Here is a 21,700-nt window from a genome sequence, read left to right on the forward strand (position 1 = left end):
ATATTCAACTCATATTATGATAAAATCTTACACAGGTTTTTTTTTTCACTGTTTCAAGCATAACCTAATACTTTCCTAAGCACCTTATACCTTCATGAGAACAGAAATCTTTTTATTTGTATACCCTAAACTCTTAAATTGCCTCGTTATTGCAGGATAGTGCCTCTGAAGTGGCAGAGGCCTTGAAAAGGTTATAATCTCTTTCTAGAAGAAGATGTTTTTGCAGGTTCTGTCTTTCCCCTTTATAAAACAACAGAACATATTACTAACTTGATATTTCACACATGACCAGCCATTGCTTTAGGAAACTTGCATGGGTCACAGCATGACAGGCTGGATGCACAGAGCTGCTTGAGGGCTAAGTCACCCCACAGCTCTTTCAGATTTAGGATAATGAAGGGTCATACCTGCCGACTTTATTCTTACTACACTTTCCCCTTTCATTATTTCCACAGGATGAATAAAGCAAGGTTTCTGGAGGGTTCTGGTGTATTTTACCTTTACCTACAAAGAGAGACTAAATATTTCCAGAAGCAGAGTACTCCAGGCTGTAGGACAGGGATGTTTTGAGCCAGGTCTTTTGAGGGAGAGAAGTGACTGGTGCCTTTGTATTCAACTTAATGTCATCAACTTAGCCTGTGGTAAAGCGAAGATTATATCATATTTTGGCTTTAAAAGCCCTGTCTTTCAGAGACACAAAGTTACAAGGAATAAACATTTCATCCAGCATAAAAAAATTGAGCAAATTTGAGCATCTGTTTATCAGCATAATTTACTGAAAGCGTCACAGTAGTTCAGGTAAACTAGAATTGGTGTTAAGAGGCAATAGAAGTCATGCTGAAAGACAGGAGGAGCCTCCTGAAGCCACAGTGTCCTATTTCTTCTGAGGAAAAACATTAGCAAACTGCAGATAACCACCTCTGCATTTTGTGACTGAACTTTTTAATTAATGTTATGAATTGACTATACTGGTATAATAGAATCATAGAATCTTAAGGGCTAAGAAGGAACCTTAAAGGTTCTCTAGTCCCAAGCCCCCCTATCGTGGGCAGGGACATGTCCCAGTAGACCAAATTGCTCAAAGCCTTATCCAACCTGGCCTTGAACTCTTCCAGGATTGGGGCATTCCCATCCTCCCTTAGCAATATCCTGTTCCAGTATCTCACCACCCTCCCACTGAAGAACTTTTTCCTAATATCTAGCCAAAGTTTCCTCTCTATCAGTTTGTAAATATGATAATTATTATAATAATAAGTGATAAATATTATGTTTATACTATGAAATACAAAAAGTCATGAGCAGACCAGTGCACTTTGCATCCAGAAATTGGAATCTTTTAGTGGTCAAAATATACTGGGCATGCATTTGTTTGTGGCTCTTCCTTGCAAAAAGTTTTCTTCTCATCCTGAGCTACTGCAGTGTCTCTGAGATTAAATGGAGCTTCCCCAATCAAGCTCATTTGTGTTTCCCACCAGCTTTTTTCACAAAAGAATTTTCTGTGCATTTTCACCAGTGACATTTCTCATATACGTTTTTGTGAATAGTTAGTGTTCAGTGTTTCTTACATGACACGTGCTACGAATGTGCTAATTAAATTAATGCATAAAAAATACTTGGGAAGCACTGGCCAGATCGGAAACTGGAGAAGGCTGCTGTGTACTTAGCAAGTTATTTCTGGAACAGTCTTCCAAGAGAAGTATGTTGCAAATATCAGCCCCAAGTCCAACCTACATTATGGCATCATCTGACATTTTTGACCATTCCTCATTCAGTTTCAGCTCTTCTGGTAGATCGTTAGTATGTATGGACCAGGAGGTACCATCAGTAATCCTACCCAGTATGATGAAACACGAAGCAAAATTTCATAGCTTGTTTACCCAAGCAATACCTGCTACTAAAAATAACTTGGTTACTATATTTTAACTAATACTTCAAGGACTGACATAGATACCTTATCTGCTTCTGATCAGCCCTCAAAATAAGAGCCAATATATTTTGAAATATTATTTATTTTCTATTCTAGGCATTTTTAAATCTCATTAAAAGGTAGATGTGGAGAAAAAGTCATCCATGTCTGTATTTAGAATATTTGGAAGCAGAATAATGCACAATTAAAGAGTCTGTGTGCCATTTTGCAACTTTGTGGCCAGGAGCATGATCCACTGTGTCTTTGCTTCTCTGCTTTTTCTGTTCCTTTGGGGACCCTATGTAGATGCTTCCTGACCATAGATATATGTGATATCCCTGTGGTCAGTTAATATTCAGAATTTTAAGAGGCTGCATACAAAGTAAGGAGTGCATTTTCAGAGGCCCACACTAGAAAATACAACCTGGTGGAGCCCTGCAGTGAAGAAGTGCCTTAAATGTAACTTGTGTTTGCTATGGGAATTCAAATGAATCATTTAGGAAGGTGTTAAATTAAGGATAGAGAAGGAAAGGAGGTAATGTTATAGCTAAAACATTTTAAATTCCAGCGGTGTCTACAATCCTTCTGATTTAAACTTTCATTTTCACTAAACTGAGATTTCGTTTCTCATCTGCATTCTCTTCAATTTCTTCCATTTTACACTACATTCTGTATTTAGTGCAGTGTCCAAAATATCTTTACTCTTTTTCCTCAGTACAGATCCTGACTTAGTCTAATTAAAATTAAATACAAGAAAAAAGGCTAAAACAGTAAACTTAGTATAAAATAAATTTTAAAACCCCTCTTTTGAATGTTGCATGAATGTTCTGGGTCTTCTGATCTCTCCTCTATCTACATGTTATTTGTATTTCAGCTCATATAACCTAAAATCCTTGGGGTAAAATCATAGCATGGCAAAATCCAGTAGCAAGTCCCCCCCTTGACCAGGAAAGCTGCATCACAGTGGTGTATGGTATCACAAATAAATATTACAAAACTTATACACTCTATTACAGGACAAGCACAGGCACTTTCTGAGCTCTACTTGAGCTTATACTCCACACTTCTGTATTAACCAAGCACGTAATTTACGCAGGGAGCACTTCATTAATGTTAAATTTATTCAGCCAAGAGTAACCTTTGAAACCAGGCTTGCACTATCAGCTGTGGCTTGTGCAGGACACCTCAGGGAGCTGCAATCTATGCATCCTTACGTAACAGGCATTAAGAAGCAGTTACACAACTTAATGCAAACACCAGCGGCAGATGAAAATCCATGGCACACACAGGACCTTGAGTAATCATCAAAGCAGTGCCAGAAAGTAAATTCTACCTACAGAAAACAGGTTTTTGTGTTAAATTCATTTCCTGGGATGCTCTGTAGTTCTTTTGCTGGTAGCCTTAATAGTCTACCACAAAGTGGATTTTCATTGTGAAGTTTTTATCCTTCAAAACCTGTTAATACAAGCTTTGACCAACGCTGCCAGAAAATGTGTGTGCAATTCAACTCATATCTTTACTGACTGCAATAATAAACTTTTGGTCTAAAACAAACAGGTCATTAGCAAACAGATACTTTTGTGCACTGAGGTTACTTGGGCCTCTCTCTTCCTGTCATCCCATTTTTCACTCACTGTTCAGACACTTAGAGTTTGATGTGTGAGTATGTCTTCATGATACCAGGGCACTGCAACTTCCTCAAATTTAGTACAGGGGTAGAACATACTAAATTTTTTTTGTTCACAAAGTTTATTAGTGTCCTTTAATTAAAATTGTTAATTCAGGCAATACTTTAATCTCAGAGTTAACTTAGGTTACAGGGCATGCCTAAAGTCAGGCAGTTATGGCTATCCACACTTCTGTTCTAAACTGAAGGAATGGTATCTGTTATCTTTGTACTACCTTCAGAATATTTTCTAAAGTTAATGCAATTTCTTGATAAATATATTTCATTTTTAATGAAAGAAGCATTCCAAGCCCCACTTTAGATACTTCACAGTGCAGAAGTTGAAGTGCTATACAAAGTATTATATGGGACAGACTCTGGTCCCTTTTACATCAGTAGAGATTGGGATGACTCCAGATTTCCACTAGTATAACAAAGTAGATTTTTTATTTTCATCAGCCAAGAAGAACAGGGATGGCAAGACATAACTATATGGTCAGAAATTCTATTTGAAAGATGAGTAGTTTATCACAGTTTAACTAGGCGACACCTTTAGAAAACACTCAAGTATTTAAAACACCATCAGGCTTCTGATAAGACACAGGTGGTGTTTTTTAGTCTGTGGCATTGCTTGCTTCCTTGACTGCTGTGTTCATAATGGATAAAGAGGTGATGTTTTTGAATCAAATATATTTAAACAGCAGTAAAATAATAATGCTGGTTAACTAAGGCAGACAGGGTTGGACTGCACTAAGGGGGATAGGAGAGCTGAAAGAATTTTGGGGTTTACCTTTTCCACAGCCTGATAAAATCTACCCATCCAACTTTTCTTCTAAACCACCCAATCATTTTATTTGCCCTGTCAAGTATCCTGTTTTAGTCTTCCATCTCTCCAAACACAGTCACTTGGAAATGCTGAAATAAATACATTCAGAACCCTTTAGGCAACAGTAATGTCAATGGGATTAATCACCAAAGCATTCTTTTTTTGATTAAGGTGTTTTCCTGAAGTATTGCTACAAGGTACATCCAATTCAGCCATGCTTGAGAACACTGTAATTGTGTTTGACAGGAACATCATTCTTTCTTTAATGAAATAGGTTTCCAAAGTGCTTTCTACCACCTACAGTTTGGAAATCGGTGTTCTGCCATATAGGATGGCTTCTTTCCTTGCCTACTGTTGGCAAACTGCCATTTTATCTCTGTATGCTCAGTTAAACCTGTATATGCTCGGTTAAACCCCTTTACAAACTAAAGGATCTATGAGTACAGAAAAAATCTGGGAAATGTGATGAAGTGTTTGTGTATCATCTTCTGACCTTCATATCTTAATTTTTTAAGTGTTCTTTATACTGGTTATTCCAGAAGTGGCTGTCATCTACGACATCCCAATTGCATTGTTTTAAGTGACAGGTACATGTAAACATCACTCCACAGACTTATTTTTAATCAGGGATTCCTCGTGTTCAATTAAAAAATAGCAAAGAAGGAACACATAAAAAGTTAACTGTAAAACAGGCAGTGATTCAGAAAAAAATTGGGCTACCCTGTTTCACATATTGCTCCATTCTAAGACACCTGAGAAACATTTATTTTCTCATTTATTTTCTGCAAATATCCTGGCCACTGTATGGAACCTCTAATTGTATTATCTTTTATGCAACAAATTAGCAAAATAACCAGTATATTACCATGGCCTGCCAATCCAGCCACATATGTAGTCATGAGAAAGGACACACATAAAATCTACCTGGATAAAGAATGATTCATCCATAGAGAGGAGGTACCCAGGAGAGGTGCCAGGGATGATCTCTGTCCCCTGCTATTTTATCTGTCTTGCTGAGGCAGTTACAGCTCCCATTACTGTGATACCAGAATATATAAAGACATACAGCTGTTCTTACAACACTCAAATGGGATGGACAGATAACATGGGTTATCCTGGGTCAGAAGTTTGAGAGGATCATTGCACAAGCTTCACATGCTCTTGACGGGTAGAAGGTGTTTATTGACCATTCCTATGTAAATCATCACCCAGCCTCATTCCCAAAGCATCCAATTGTTTCTCAAGCATTCATGCTAAAATAATCAAGAAGCTCCATCTTGGAAGTGTTGCTGGACATGAACCAATGGCTGAAATGACTTGGAGCAACTTCTTTCAGTGCACAACAACTGCTCTTCCGCTATGGTTGTCAAGATAAATACATTCCATAACAAGGCTTCTAAATGTCCATTCCAGTCAATCAATTTAATCACAGAGTGCTGAGTAAGACTGTATTTCCCTCATTGTCTATGTGGTCATAAAATTCTAATTTCTAATTAGGTGAAGATGTTGTTAAGCTACTCATGCCTCTAGGTTTTCATAGCTTGATTATCAGATCATGTTTTAAGGCAACATTGTACCTGAAACTGATTTGGAAGCAAAACATCCCTGTTTACATGCATGAAGTCATCCCCAAACTATAAATATATAAACATTATCTTGTTAAGTTACTGAAGCCAGCAGTGACATTTCTGCATGGGTCACTGACATGTTACCATCTACTCTGAGTGATTTAAGTTGAGTTTGATGACTGGATATCACCTGGTAGCTTCTCCTGTAAAGGTACCCATTCCTGCTGGGCTGAGTAACACAGTAAATACATTCTATAAAGGTGCTTTCATAAATTCTAATAATTCATAAATTCTATACAGGTGCTTTATGACAAGTGGAGGAATAATGTTCTTTATGCAATTGTTTATGATTCCCAGTCAGAAATTTTTATATTTTATTATTCCCAGTCAGTATTTTTATAATTATCTTTATCTGTAAAATGGCAGAACACTTACCAACCTGGAAGGATGTTGTGTAGGATAATTAACTGCTATTTGGAGATGCTCTTAGCCTGATGATTGTTAAGTCCTGCAAGTGAGAGAAGTATGTGATCCACTGACACTTGATTAACGCACACCTATGTCATCACCTCTGCAGCCTTTACAGCAAGAAACAAGCAAGGCTGGATTGCTCAATTAATAACAGGTTTGGATAACACCTGTCAATGAAAAGTAATGTGTCCCATATGTTGACATATTTTCCATTAAAATATCTAATTTTACAATCCCATCCAAACATTTTTCATCCAGCACCATCTTTCTAACACAGTGGATTACTATATTTCCCATTTTTTGTAATCTGGACTAGATGACCTCTAAAGGTCTCTTCCAACCTGAACTATTCTCTGATGCCAATTCAAGTTCATGCTCAATAAGCTTAGGCAGCATTAATTTGCTTCAGTCTTCATCACAGTGCTTTTAAAATAATTTCACTAAGACAACTTATATTTTTTTTATTCTTGATTCTAAAGCCACAAGGGTATGTTGTAGCCACCTAGACAAAGTCCTCATGACAGAAAATCTGCAACCAATAAAGGTACCAAGGAAAAAGCATACAAGAACAAATGCCACGAAGTTCCAGAGCACCAAATGTGCCAAAGACACATTCTGCAGCAGCACCATTGCAGCAATGTAGTGAAGGATGCTTTCAGCATGTATTTAATACATTTTAACTTTCACTGGTGACAATTCAAGGTTAATGAAAATCAGAAGGGCTGAACTGGTACTGATTTCAACAATGTTAGAGTGTTTCATACAATGCACCTGTTTAGTTGACTTTGGAAAGCTTCCACCTTTCATATCTTCATGCGGAAATATCTTGGCTATTTCAGCTGTAACCAATATGAGCTTTAACACTAATTTAATGCATTAACCTTAATATGGTGCAGTCAGATGTAGGAGAAAACCAAATCAAAAGTGGTTTTAACAGGTTTTAGTAGTGTCTTGCACTAGAGCTGGTTGGATATTTTTGCATGAAAGAATGGATGGAATTATTGCATAAAATTAATCTTTATGGGGAATTTTTGTTGTTAATCATCTATCATTTAAATCTAAAAATAAGAGCAATTTTGTCCCAATCACTTGTGAAAAATGAAGATGTCAGCTCAGAAATTCTGCAGCACTTATGGAGAGAGAGGATAAGCTCACAGTTTAATAGTGGTAGCTTGATATCAACAATATCATTGTGTTTCAGGGGAGGTGCAGTCCAAAGGCAGCATCCTGCCTTCATTCTCCTCTCCATGCCAGGACCCTTGTCAAGGTTATATGTTCTGCAACATCTGCCCTGGTGTAATGCACCTTGAGACCTTTTGTCTGAGACAGAAGTCCATGCACCTAAATGCGTCTCCCCAGGTCTCTGCAGTGATATTTCTGAATAGAAAAGTTTTTCAGTTTTCTGTCTTTGAAATCTGTGGACGAGTCTGTGATCACAGACAAATTTTTCTCTGTTCTGTTTACATGGACACCATTGTACACACACAGAGCAATATTTCCAGTAGGTTTTGACATGCAGGGCTGTTTGAGGCAGAAAAGCACTAATAGATTATATTAATACAAATTAAAGTCCTGACCCTCAAACACTTGTTGAGCTGAATGATTCCCTCTCAGGAGAGGAATTTCAGTGCTGAAGAGGCCTGTGACATATGCATTAATCACAGGAGCCATGGTGCAAGGCTGGAAATCCACTTCCAGCTCATTTTGCCTGTGTGGTTTCAGCTGTCCTGATGGCAGGCTCACACAGATACACGCATTTTAGCTATCCACCAGAGGGGGGAACAAAAACCTACAGCCATTCAGCACCAGTGCAACAGCAATGTACTGCAGGAGACACCTCTCCACAGCAACTGGGTTGAGCTGGTGGCTGCTGTTGTGCCATACGTCAAACAAGCACTTTCCATGGAGAGGAAACAAGGCAGAATGAAAACCATGAGGATTTCTCACATTTTTACATCAGCGTGCCTTAGTGTTCATAAAACGCCTTCAAAATTTCCATTTCAACCCTTGGATATTTATTTTGGAAATAATAAGATTGAGAATGCAATGGCAATAAAAGACAAGATAGAAGGACAGACGCAGCTCACTCCAAATCAAAAGATTCATTATTTAGTCTTCTAAAATGTGTCTCTATAAGAAATTAGATTACTATGTACTATTACCTAGGAAAATCCACTTGCTGATATATCTAGTAGATACTCAGATGAGTGAAAACAGACGTGGTGCTAATCAAGTGGGAAAGTCTGAAACAGCAGCACAGGAAACCATTGTGGGTTCTTAATCCAGAGGAGTTAACCAACTGGGGCAGTATTGCATACCTTGTGACCACAATTGTAGCCCCAGCTCTAGCCTGAGAGGAGCTGTGATCCTGCCTCCCCAGGCATCTGTGAGACCTGCAAGGTCTGCAAGGTAGCAGGTGGTGCTCTAGTATAGTCAGAAGGGGTGATAATTTGGAGGTATTTTTTAAAAAAAAAACATTATTAGCATAAAACTGGAGTGGACTTACAGGTCTCAATGATATAAATTATTTGCCACACCTTGCTCTTTCTTCTGCTTTGTCTGTGCCTCCTATAGCCTAGAAAAATTGTCCTAAGTCCTGCTGAGTCCTGCTAACACTGAGGGATTACTGAGGAAAAGTTGAACTGGACTGAAGGACCAGTGCATTGGGTGAGCTTCACCCAGCTAAGCCTAGATATTTATATCTGTCTCTCACACTAGGAAGAAACATTAATTTCTAGGGCACAGGCCTTCTGATCCCAGAACAGATGCCTCAAGCATCCAGATGCATCACGCATAACAGGCTTTGAAGTACCCAGTTTCTCTGCACTGAATATAAAATTTAAGTTGACTATTCCAAATATAGACAAACCATTGACTTCTAGTCATGCCAAACCCCATCCCAGCAGAGCACTTGATAGCCTGGTATTAGAGCAAATCAATGAAGAGTTTATCTAGATGCACAGGACTGATAGCAAACCCTGAGATATTTGTAGTTACCAAGTGCTACAGCTCAAGTTTATATTTCAAAGCCTGGACTTTGAAATATAAACTACTCCAGATTGATCCTCAAAGGCTTTAACCAGCTCAAATCTCTGCCAACAGAACCTTGCAGCTCCATCTTCCCTGCAGGGTTGCTTCTGTCCTTGGAGAAGACATTAATCCTCCCAATGAGGATATCCAAGGATCTTACTGTGATGGAGCTAATTATAGGTCATCTGCTGATGTACAATTAAATTTTCTCACCAGCACAATTTGTGGGGTGCATGGTATGCTTTGCTGTGCCAAGTAAAAGGATCTGAGAGTGGACAGGAATAAATACCAGCTTGTACTGCAGGAGATTAGTGATCTGAAGCACCTGCTGTGTGACAGAGACATCCAAGTTTAGATGCCAGTTCAAAGTCCTTTAAACAAGGATGCTTTTTCATGCAGTGTTAGGAAGTACAATTCTTCCTTAATCAAAATTAAGGAGTCATTTTTGAACATTTGCTTTTTACTAGAGACCAGAGGAGAAGTCAGCAGAACTGCTAATCCACCCAGTGTGCTACAAATATTGTAAGAAGAGACAATTCTCCTAGTAAGAGGACTGAAAGCTAAAAATATAAGGCAGAGGCTGAAGGGCAGCCAAAAGCACAGGATGATATTCCATGTCTGTGGTCACACAGCTGGCCTGTGCCCAGGACCTCTAGAGGTTGTAGGGGAAAAAAGGGTTGCATGGAATGATGTCTTTGACTGTCCCAAGTTAACACAAACCAAAGTTCACCATCAGTGCAAGGGCACAGCTGGCAGAATCTGCTGCTAAATAACTGATCCCACCAGCAACCTCAGGACTGATGGAACCAGAGTGGGAGTGGAATTGGAGCCGTCCCCGGTTGGATCAGAAAGCTGCTTTATAGAAGCCATTGCACAAATCAGGAGTGAGCCTTAGGAGAGATACAAGGAAAAGGACCAGTCCTTCCTGAACTGGACACACAGATCTGGAAAGAGGCTTTGTACTACCCCAAAGTTCCCAACTTCTTGTGTTCCCTTCTGAACACAAGGAGCTGTAAAAACCAGAAATATGTTCTACATAATATGACAGAATTTTTCTGTCTTCCACCTAACAAAACCAATACAAAAAAACAATACAAACAAACATACCTTAGCTGAAGAACCTTGATGGGAAAGCCAAGAGGAAATTATGTCCTCCCAAAAGTTTCTGGAACTGTCAAAGATACCCAGAGGCTGAAAATAGATGAGAGACCCTCAGTGAGCACTGTGAGTTTCAGAAAAAAGTCCAAAATATTTTGTTCAAGTAATTTCTTCAAGTTAGGATCAAAAATGAAGCAGCCAAGTGAAGAAAAAAAAAATCAAAGCTCTACAAATAGAACATGAAAAATCCAAGGAAACTGCACAATGTATGTGATTCCCTGTGCAGGGCTAGCACCTAGCATGTATGTACTTGAACATAACAAGAATTATTCCTATCCATGTACTGCAGAATGTATTTATATTTGCCATAGATGTATTGCACAATGTAATGAATAGCAAAGTAATAACAGAATAAGTCAGTTTCCTTGGCACAAGGTTCTGGATAGTACTAATCTGCAAATAGCACATGACTCATTGGTAATCCCCTTTCATATGCCAATCTAATTATTATATAGAAGTTATATAGAATTATATAGAAGTTCACATTCTGTCCATACACTCATTTACATCCTGTTCAGATAAGTACAGGTGTTGGCTGTGAGGTGTATTGTCTGCTAACCAGAGTCCTGAGCCAAAGATTATTAACCAAAAGCAGTTACCAGAGAAGGATGAGCATGCCATAAATAAAACCATATCTTTAGGCCATTACATCTAAGAAAAATTGTCATCACATAAAAGCAGACTATAACCTTTAGGTGAATTGGCAGCTACCTGTTTTACAGGTGGGAGAGACTTTAATTTTTTCCAAAAAGAAGGTAGCAGGCAATTTGTTTTGGAAAGGCTGAATGCCCTCAGTGTTAAGATCCTAAGACTTAAGCTATCACTGTGGGTTGTTTCAAGAACAGCACAAGACATTCCAACAGATCACAGGAGGATTCCTGGCCTCTGTGGCATTCAATCAAGAATTGTCTCTGTTCCAAGACTTGCTTCTCATTACTCTTTGTAAGAACAACACAGGGAGTAGAAATTTAGCACAGGGGAAGCAGGTAGTGGATGCAACACACTTCCAGACACTGCCTAGTTAATTACAGCTGTGGAATCATACTCAATTGTAGTGTGAGCCAAATAGATTCCAGGTTTTTTTAATTACTTGTTGCTATATTAATGTTACTTCTATATTGGTTAGAAAAGCTGTGACTCAGAAAAGAGCCACCACAAGAATGACAAGTCTTTCAAACTGCAAAGAAACACACTGGTCTTTCCTGATGCAGATCCACCAAGTGGTAAGGTGGTGAAAATAAAGGGGAATGTTAGAGCAGATTAAAGAATATTCTACTTAACTCATGCATGCTATTAAATACCCATTAAGACATAAGTAATAGAGAATCTTGTGGGGGGAAAAATTGCTGAAGTCAGTTTTGCCGTGCGAGTGGTTCAGGAATACCAGACCCTTCTAAGATGAGAACTGGAGTGAGTAAATCCCCACTGTCTCTGCATGGCTGATTCCTGTATCCCAGATGGGTACTTAGCTAAGGGTGTATCACACCCACAGCTCAACACACACACACCAGGCTGCACCTCTGGCTCTGCTTAGGACAACGTGTCTGCACAGCCATGCACACACTGAAGAAGTGCCTGTACCCCCTCTCTGGTCTGCCCTAAGAGCAGATCCCTCCCTGCTTTGTGCTCACTTGGCTTCCCATCTTGTTTCTTTTTTCCCTTTCACTTCTCTGGTTGCATTTCATTTGCCTTTCAAAGTTTTTCAAAATCAAATGAGTGCTATGCAAAAGCTGTGTTAGTGCAATGTCTACCTGGCAGGATCAGGAAGATGACAAAAGCTATCTGATATACAAGGATGAGGGAGAAGTGCAAACAAGAGCAGTTATGTCAGACACTTTCAAAGGCAGGGTCAGAGAGACCAGAACAGTTAAAATCACTCAAGTCCTTTCTGAGCAATGCAGTAAGGCTCAAGAAATACTCATGTAAATCATTCCAAATTTCAGGAGACTAAAAATGTATTTAAATTTTCTCTTTCATTGTGTAATAAAAGGATTTTCACCTGAGAAGCAAATATTTCTACAGAAGACTTTTGACCACAAAACACTATCTGCATCTCCTAAAGGTATCTCTCATTTAGGGCAGAAATAAAAGCAGGATGCAGAGGCTGAGTATTCTTCCGATCCCTATCAGCTGCTCGTTAGCTATTTAGAAACTCATTAACTTCCAAAAGAGACCTTGGCCCTAATTAGTGCCTGGACTGATCAGCCTGCCCCTTTCTCCTTTACCTCTGCCTCTCAGAGCCTTCTGTAATGGTTAAAGGAAACCACACTTATTTTGTATCATTTTAAAAATGGTATTTTTGAACTATCAGGATCTGCACACAACTGTTGAATTCAGTTCTGTCTTGGAGCTTATCAGACCACTCCAGAATTCTCCAGCTTGCTTTGGCACCCTAGTTCTTCACACATACATGTATCAGTCTTAAATCCTTCACTAAACCAGGCTCTGTAATTTCCTTTCCTTGGCCTTTCATGAAACGGAATCTGTTTTATCTGTGATTGAAGTCCCAGCAAGGCCATTCAACCTACTGTAATGTTGGTGCTAGTCCTGCAGTCTTTTTAACACTATCAAATAAGAGGGAAATGAATAAAAAATGGACTTGCAAAATTAAAATGTATTCTGCATGTAGATATGTATCCTTCATCACAGTGACAAAAAGAACTTATCAATATAATAGAAAAATAAGAGAACTCTTCATTTTTGTTTCTGTCTAAATGGATGCAGTTAACACTCTCAAGTTCAATAAGTATGAGCACTAAAAGGTATACTGGAAAAAATAAAAATGAGAAAAGTTACGATTGCTAATCACAAGCACAGTCTTACTTGGGGTCTCATGCAGTTTAATGTCTCTGGCCAATACATGCAAATTATTTTTTATTTGTTGAATTTCTTCCAGTTTCTCAGAAATATATTTCACATTCATTGTGTCTGCAGAAGAAAGTAAAGTCTGTTGTTCCCTGAAACTGGTCATTTTGGATGACTGGACTCAGGGTGCTCTGCTGCACAACCACAGGTGCACTCACAGTCCTCTTCCTGGGTAACTGTGATAGTCCTTATTCACCAAAATTAGAGGAAGCAGTGTCCTGGCATATGGACTATCAAAACAGTCAGCACAAAGGCTATAAAGTAGTAATACTACCCTAACAACTCTCTAATTAATATAATTAATGTAAATGTTACCTAAAGGCTCTTATCTTATTGTAGCTATGCACACAGTGTTACAGGAAGGCAAACTGAAGCTATCGTAATTCATTATCATAATTATATATTAATGACAACCCTAGATTTCTTTTTCCAAAACAATGTTTGGAAAACATCATCACTACAGCAACAGGAATTCCAGCAAGACTGAGGATAGTAAGCTCCTGAAGGGTATCCTACTAGTAGTGATTAAATTGTATTAAATTAAATTGCAATAAAAATATTTGTCAGCCTGGTAAACATAATAAAATATTTCAACAGAACAGGATGCCATTCCACACAAGGAATTTCTTAACGTTATATCTAAGAGAGCCACAAAGCTAGGAGTCCTTTTAAAATAACAGTCAGTGACCTGTTAAAAATGTTCTTGCTCTGGCATCCTTACCTTGAGTAGTCACATATTTACCAAGCTTGAGCCAAAGGTATGGTCAAACCACTGATTAAATATTTCCCAAATTCTACTGGTGTTTTCCTTAGGATTCCATATATTTGTGTACCCTGACTACATTTGCCTATTTTCTGCTTCTTTACATTCTCATACACAAATTTCCAATTTTGAATTCACTTTGTATTAACCTGTCCTTTGTATTCAAACACAATTTTATGCACACACTCAGGCATTTTCAATTTCCTAAAGAGCAATCTTTAAAAAGAAACACTCTAAATAAGTGTGGTTTTCCTAAGTAAAAATTTCAGTCTATATTACTCTTGGGAGAAAAGGCTTCTGCTTCAGAGAATTCTGTGACAGAGAAAAATTTTCCAAACAAGAAGTGCTTTCAGATTAATAGGCACAACTGATCAAATACCAGACTTTCAATCCTGAAGAGCACTGCAGTATTTCCACATTAATTCTCTATAGAATTTGGTTTAAAAATGGAAATAATGAGTTCTATGGACATATAGATATATCCTACAGATATACTTTCCTGATGGATGGAGCATTATCTCCTTACCAGGTCTCATTTTTAAGTAATTTAAGGGCAACAGACCCTTTTCAGAGTGAACACTGCTTTTCCAAATGGCCCTCTCTGCCAATATTCCCAGGGCAATAACTCTAAGCTGCCCTTAGTAGTGCTGGAGGCTTCTGTCCTTGCAGGACAAAGACCAATCTGAAGAATACATGGAGGGCTCAACAGGCTTGTTGTAAAGTAGTGTCACTGCAGACAAAATAGTGTCATTGGTAAAGGTACTTGGTGAAAGATAGGAGTTAATTTTTAAAAGGGTTTTGTGCATGAAACTCAAATTTCAATAGATGTCTTTGGCAAATATAGAGGAAGAAGCTTTTCCAGTGCTAATAATAGTGGAGAAAAGTCCACCAGTTTTGCAATCCTGAAAATAACTAGATTTAGATTTGTAACTAACGTCTTTTAAAAAGAGATGAGTTAATCATCTAAATCTCTTAGATCTATTTTTAAAAGGTATTTAGGTGCCAAGCTCCTTAGACTTAAGATATTTGCTCATAAACAGGAAGTCTTGCAGAGAATATCACATCATTTAAAATTAAAAAAAAAACCCAAAAAACCAAAAAGCATACTTGCCAAGCAGAAAATTCACAATAGTCAAGCACTTAAATAAATCATCAGCATGATTGATTTCAGTGACCTTTAATCCCAATGGCTCTTTTCCCAAGTCATCCAGGACACTCTGTCCAGTATGTTACATCTAAAAGATAATAACCATTGTAGATAAGATGGCTATATACAGCATTTAGATACAAATACCAGGGCTGTCCCTTCACCTGAGCTACATTGCCCACTAGTCAGGATGCCCCCAACTTTGGCATGGACAGGCAAATAAGAGATAAGAGAACCAGAGGAACTGCCCCTCCTGTGTGCAAAATGAGAGGAAAAGGCAGTCCACACCTCAGGGAAGGCAGGGGCAGGTTCCCTTTGCACAGTGATCTTCAGAAACCCCCTGAGGAAGCCAGAGAAATGAAATATCAAGGTACAGTTTCCCTCTTCATGCTTGAGCTCCTGGGGCCAGGCTGTACCTGGCCTCCTCACTTCCCTCCAAGAGAGCCTGGTTAGACTGAGACTAAAGGGTCCAGGCTGGCAGTGACTGTGCAGTAACACAGGAAAGACAAGTCTTTATTTCCTTCTCTTTGGATAGTCATGATTAAAATAGCTTTAAATGGTGCAAACCCATGCATGTATAACCTGAGATCACAGCAGCAGTCTGCTGCCAAGGAATCATGTTAGCTGACCACCACTGTCTGCCCAACACCAGCTCCTGCCTGCAGAGCCATTTCTGGCTGATATCATACTGCTGGTGAGAGGAGCAGAGGTGAAAATCCAGCAGGAAACCACCATGGAAAGTCTGCACAAAGCAAAGGATAGTTAGAAGGAAAGATGTACAACCAAAATTTCACACACAAGCATATTTAAGTAGCATGGGCAAAGTCATGGAATGAAGGAGATGGAGGGAGCAGCAGTGTTTGCTGAGCTCAGTGGAAGGGGTAAGTGCACAGAGAGGTGCTGGGGCAGGAAGCATGGAAGCAGGTGGGAAGTGAGAATACCAGAAGGTGACATTACATAGTAACACCTTCAGACATTGTGGGTTTAGTGGTGTATTGGACAGGCCATAAGGGCTGCAACCACATGAGAAAAATGAAGACTGGGGGAAGTGAAGAAGTGGAGAAATGAAGAAATGGAGAAATGAACTGGTATAGGAATTCACAAAGCTGACTGAAAGGCTTGGGATCCCAGCTGAGTTGGCTCCTGACAGGTAGTGCAGAAAGAAAGGAATGTACAGCATTTGTTCTCCTAGAGAGAACAAATCTTTCCAAACTACTTGTTACTAGCCACAAGATTAAGGCTTGGAAGAGAAGTTAAAAAAGTCTGGATGACTGAACTTATTTCATTCACATCTGCTATTCCTGAATAATGTAGGCTTTGATCTATTTTTACTTATCTGTTAATAAATGATCTACATTATTAGTTAATGAATGTATTGACAAAGATACAAGAAAATTATGTTTGCCCTCATAATCTTCTCGCTTGCCTTATTGAAACAGCTACACTAAATAATAATTATTATAGACAATGAAAATAGTCATAACAGGCCTAGGAAGGATCCAAAAGATGGGGCACCATTCAGAGGAGGGTGAGATGTCTTCACCAGATTCATGAGTCACTTTGCCTTTCTGTGCCACATGTGTCTGTTTATAGTACATCACTAACACCATCTCCTGGCCAGTTGGTGTCTGGACCAAAATCTTTATGAAGGTCTCAGAGGGCCTAAAATGAATGATATTTCAAACATAGAAAATACCATTGTTGCCATATCTTCTCTATATGCATATTCACTGATTTCACCTATGCCAAAATAATACCATACCCATCCCCAGAATGATGTAGAGAGTGGGCATTCCAACTACATTATTTTTTCCCGAAGGGTTTCCAGGAAGATGTATCAGAATACTCTCAAATCAGCTTACATTTTCAGGACTATTGATTTAGGTACACTTTGTTTTGGAGCCCACTGAGAAAAACCAAAACTGATATTAAGAAAAAGGCTGTGAAAACAGACCCTTTCCCAGTATTTCAAGTTCAACACTTTAAGCCTTACACATTTTCTGAAACATCAATAATGTATCTTACCAACCTAATGCTGTAAGAGATTCAGTATTCCCTGCTCTTTTTATTATTTTTTTGTTTTTTTAAGATATCAAGACCACCCAGAGATGCAAAGAGTAACTCTTCAACTTCACTTGCTTTTGGTATATCCAAGCAGTCAGCAGTTCAAGGTCTGTCTATTTACTGAATTAATCCAGCAGTTTTCAAGCATTTAAAACAAGGATTTGACATCTTCTTGATCTTTCAAAATCTCACATATCTGTAGATGCCCAGTATACATGTAAATGCATTACCTTGGAGGTTTGCTCAGGGTTTATTGCTCCTATATATCAATTCAGCCTGACACCTTTCATTTCAAAATCACTAAATAACTGACTCACAGCTCAAGGAGCTTTGGCTTTCAAGATCATATTTCCAGAAAAGAAATCATCCAAATCAGTAACTTGAATTTTTGTATTTAAATTAATTCAGGAACATAAGGTCAACTTCTAATTTTAGCCAATCTTAGAATAAACAAACTAGAGCAGAGCTTCCTGCGTCATTAACAGCATAATCAATCTGGAGCCTTGAGCACAGTCTGTCCTGGAGGATTGAGTACTTGGAGCTGTAGTGGGTTATGGAGGAGAACAACTCTGTGAATCCCTTGGAAGGTAATGACATTATTGTGTTCCTGAGGGATTTTCATAAAAGGGAACTACAGCGTCATACTTTCTGGAATAGCTTGTAGGAAATACTACATGAATACCATTGGTATCATAATTGCAGACAATTTTAGATGACCACAATGCTCTGTCCAGCCAGCTTAGATCGAAATGATGGTTTGCTGCAGACTGAATATTTCTTCCAATTACATTACTGGAAGCTACAGCAGAAGAGAGAAACTGTCATTTTAAAAGCTAGCAAATAGTACTTTTTCCCAGGATGGTTGAATTGATTTTGAGTGATCAATACAACACCAGCTACAGCTCAGCAGAAGAAAACACAAAGATTTATTAGAGGGACTATTTGAGGGAGCCCATGAAAATCTCTGAAGCGTTGTACATGGGCAGTACCACAGCCACCTCTTGCATTTGGCGTTTAAGTGAATTCTACAAGAAGTAATTAAAATTAATATAAAATTTTAATAATAATTAAAATTAATGATCCAGCCAATTAAAAAAGTAAGATCTGAATTTTATTTGGTATTGGTTGAGTCATAATGCAGCAAGAAAATGAAAATCCAACTGAGTGCCTGAAACTTAGATCAATTTCTCTGCTCCGTCCCATTGCATGAAGCTGTTACGTTTCTCTGCTACTATGAAACATGGTGAATGGAAAGAACCATCTCAGTGGATGTCATCAATAGTGTGTTGGTGCAATTTGAAAACAATAACCTTTAACTGATCTGAAAATTGGTCTGTTATCTGTGGGAAGTCTCAGAAAATGACCTTTTTGGAGGCTGAATGCTAAAGAATGTGTCTTGACTAAGTGAGAAGCTTTGTTTATGGCATCAGAAGAGGCAAATCCACTGAGACACTCAACTGGTAATCAAGTCACCAAATAATTCTCCAAAAGCCATGAAGGCCAGTGGAAATGGTAAACTGACAAGCAAGGTGGAGTTTACAACATTAGGTGGCAAAAGAGCCTCTGACATGTGAGTCCTCTGTTCCAGAAGACATGGCCTAGCACTCCAAACAATCATTCCACAGCTTCCTAGAAAGCTTTTCTCATTCACAGACAAACCCATCCAGAGTTTGCTTGGACACTTCCTGCTCCAAGCTGCTTACTCTTTCAGTGGCAAAGGAGAAGTAAGAACAGGATGGGCAGCTCACAAGCCCTACACTGAGCTTTGCCATTCTGTGGCTCAGTTCCATTATCTGCAAAACAGAGATAATGGTACTGAGATTGTGATAAGCATTATTATGATCAGTTTACAAGCACAGCACCAGCTAATTAATGCAGCTAAGTTTGATACATGTAGCTCTCAGAGCCACACAGCTCTTTACAACAAACAGATCCCTTTCACAGCAAAAGAGACTGTCTCCAAGGATGATGCTATCAGACTGCCAAAAATCACAAACTTTCAAAAATGAGGACAACACTGGTATAATGGATACAGTGTGCTGAGAAAAGTAGGTCTAAGATTGAACTAGCAGGATTATGTAGCTTGGGAAACCAAAACTATGATTTTAATCAGCAGCTGCCACTGGTAGAAGTGCAAAGGTTTGTGTTTGATTTGAGACTGCAGCACTACAGATACTGAAAGTTTATTTCGTAGGGAAAAGAAATGGATCTTAACTCTTCAAAGGATATGAATTTATGGTGAGCATTTCAAGAACATTATTTTTACCTGTCCTTCATGTGTGCATTCTTATCTGGATCCCACAAAGCAGGTTTATAATTCAGATGGGTCAGACCATGGAGAACTAAGGAAGCTGCAGAAGGGCTCTGTAGCTAAGGTAAGGGTAGAGGGGTTAAAGAGGGAGTAGGAGCACTCTAGGCTCCCAGGACAATAAAGATTCCAAATCTGAGGAAAGGTTTCCAGGCTTGGGAATATGAGGCACTTCGAAGCCACACAGCTATCAAGTCCTTTAATGTAATTCAGCATTTCTCCTGCTTCTGTAATTTCTTTATCAGTTTGCCCTTCCATTTGTCTTTGTTTTGTTTTTTTCTTCCTCAACCATATTTTTAAAATGAGCAGCATACATTTAGGATCAGTTTCTCAGCAGTCAATGGAATTGCCACTGAGGGACCCCAGAGGATATATTTGCCTTTAGTATACTTTTTATGTTTCACTGCACTGCAGTCCTATTTTTGTCAGGTTTTCAGTAGCAAAGCATGCAGGCTGGGTGAGCAGCATTATTTATGGCCAACACACACGGCCAGGAATGAGGCAGAAGATCAGACATCTGCTGCAGACTCTTTTAAAGGTTGTGGTGACATACCCCAACCCAAACTGAGAAACATCATATTTCAGCACCCTTCCCAGCACCAGTGGAATAATGCTCAGAAAAGAGAGCATTACTGGAGCAAGAAGAGAATGGTCACTGTGTCAGAGCCAGCTGCCAAGCCGAGAAGATTAAACTAATGAATGACACAAAGAGTCCATTCTTCCTTTTTTCTCACCTTCCTCTTAAAATCCTCCCCCACACTGAGGTGAGATCCTCACCCACGCTGCCAAGAGACCAAGACCTGTTGTTGAGATAGCAAGAACTAAAAGGTTTACAAGATGTTATACAGGACGGCATGACTGAGATCCAAAAAAGCACTTATGTACCTCAGAAGCCATTTGGGCCACATTCAGGTGATTACAGAATGCTATTCCACAGCAGTAACCAGCCATTACAAAATACTTAATCCCTGTGTTCTCAGCAGAAAATCCCTGCAGTTCTGCTCTGACAGATCCCAGATGGGACAGCAGCTCTGGGCACAGTGGAGCACAGCAGTCACAGCCACACCCTCTTCAAAGAACAGCTGGAGCAGATTGGGGGTCAGAGCCCTCACCCAGGATTACAGGAGACCCAAATGCAGTTCTTGCTTGTTGAGATCAAAGCTATCTTTCCCCAGAAGTGCTCCAGCTTCTCCCTGGAAGCTGTCCTTGGGCACTCAGTGAGTAATTGGAGGGTGCTGGAGCAGGCTCAGGCATGTATGCTGCTTAATTTTCCAGGCTGCTCAGGCTCCCAAGGCAAGCAAAAATGAATGCCAAGCCAACCAGAGCAGTGTGTCTGGCTGGCCTCCACTCAGCTGCCCACACACAGACATCCAGTGTTATTTGAGACATCCTGACTATCCTTGGCTTCCAGTTCCCACTCCAAAAGTGCCCAAGTGTCCCAGAGGTCCTGTGTCACAGGATATCTTGGGCACCTTACAGATATCTGTGCAGGTATCTTGGCCACCTTACAGCACTTATTAATGCAATACATGCCTCGTTTAGACAAATTAATTAAGTACATTGCAAGTTTAGGCATCTCCAACAAGAGGCAGTCCAAGGACGAGTGAGGTCTCACATGACCAGTGTTAGTCATCAGTTCTGGTCTCGCATGACCTGTTTTACATGTCTCATACATTCATTAAATCAAGCACCATGGCTTTATTAAATCAAGCTCCCAAGTCTTATCCTTCATAACTAGCTAGCTCCAAGACATCCCCTAAAAAATTACAACAAATAAAGCACTTACCCACACAAAGGCTTCAAGGAAACTCAGCTGGAAACTGATGTTCTGTTCCAACAGTAGCAAACTGCAAAACAGGCAGGATTTTGCTGGAGAAGCATCCAAAGAACAGTAAATATGCTGGCAAAGCTAAACAGCAATAGAATCA

General features: G+C 39.2%; 1 long non-coding RNA gene across 1 annotated transcript in view; it reads right to left on the reverse strand.

Moving 5' to 3' along the window:
• Window positions 1-3,252: 3,252 nt before the first annotated feature.
• The window catches only part of LOC135306809 (uncharacterized), a 32,926-nt gene continuing 14,478 nt past the window's right edge, over window positions 3,253-21,700 (reverse strand). Inside the window, exons 2-4 of the long non-coding RNA XR_010367578.1 lie at window positions 21,559-21,619; window positions 10,575-10,658; window positions 3,253-6,474 (exon numbers count right to left, since the gene is read on the reverse strand). This is a non-coding gene — a long non-coding RNA (uncharacterized LOC135306809). The remainder of the gene's footprint in view (window positions 6,475-10,574; window positions 10,659-21,558; window positions 21,620-21,700) is intronic.

Source organism: Passer domesticus, chromosome 8 (assembly GCF_036417665.1).
Source record: "Passer domesticus isolate bPasDom1 chromosome 8, bPasDom1.hap1, whole genome shotgun sequence".
Taxonomy (NCBI): domain Eukaryota; kingdom Metazoa; phylum Chordata; class Aves; order Passeriformes; family Passeridae; genus Passer; species Passer domesticus.